A 1,134-nucleotide genomic window follows, 5' to 3' on the forward strand; every position below is an offset into this window, starting at 1 on the left:
TAATCCAAAAAATAATAAATAAATAGTAATAATAAAAAGCGTTTTAAAAAGCGTTTTCTGTCTTTTGCGTCCCGAGGCGACCTCCCTCAGCCCGGGCTGAGAGAGCTCCAGCCTTGGCGTAGTATGAGTGCCAGCTTACACAGCGCCCCGCCTGGCCTGGCAGGCACACAGCGCCCTGCCTGACACGGCTGCACTGTAAGAGCCTTCATCCTGCTCTAATTTGGGGCCAGGCAGATCCAGCACGTCCTGCTGCTCTGTGGAGGTGTGTGGATGGAGGAGACAGGAGGCTGGACAGGCCCCTCTCCTGGCCTATTACTGCTGAACAGACATGCCTAAGCCTCGGCTCTGCCACTCATCTACAATGCTAAACAAGCACACATAGTGAATTCAAAGTGGGTCTGTCCGCCTATCCTCCCTTCTATCGCATCCGCTCTCTCCACTGCTTCTCTCTGTATCGACTTCCCTCTAATTTTTTATCAAAGGTAGCAGAAGTTTTCAACACACGTCCCAAAGTTGCCCCCCCCCCCTCTGGTACCCGATATCGCTGACTGTATCATATAGGATTGGAGAGATATATGAAAATGAGATAATGATATATTGGCTGCAGTGCTGACTTTCATAGGAAGACACAAAAGCTCCTCGGTATTAGGCCTAGATCCTGAACATTGTCAGTGTAGCAATAACGATGGGAGCTTTATGAAAAGATGAAGAGGATAACCTTTGAAAGAGAAATGTCATTTTAATGTCAAGCAATATCCCCAAACAGAAGAGCCACAAAGAGCCATTATTGAACTCCCCTCCAGCCAAAGGTATTGAGCTCTTCCACCTTGGTGTCATGTGTTTGACTACAAAGTAAGGAAATTGCATTGTTGAGGGGGGGGGGGGGGGGGGGGGGGGACTGGGGCACAGCACAACACAGATTATTTCTAACACCTGCCTTGATGATACATCATCTTTGTGGTTTTTGCCTAATTTCAGAAGACAGGTTTATAAGTAGTTTTAGACATATTTAACAATCCACATTTCGCTTTGGACAAAGAGGCCGTGGACGGCAGATCGGCGACAACCTCCAGTGCCGGGATGGAATATGAGATTGTAAAAGTGTGACACGCCCAAACAGGAATAAAGCCTGCA

This window comes from Poromitra crassiceps, assembly GCF_964638095.1.
Source record: "Poromitra crassiceps genome assembly, chromosome: 12".
Classification (NCBI taxonomy): domain Eukaryota; kingdom Metazoa; phylum Chordata; class Actinopteri; order Beryciformes; family Melamphaidae; genus Poromitra; species Poromitra crassiceps.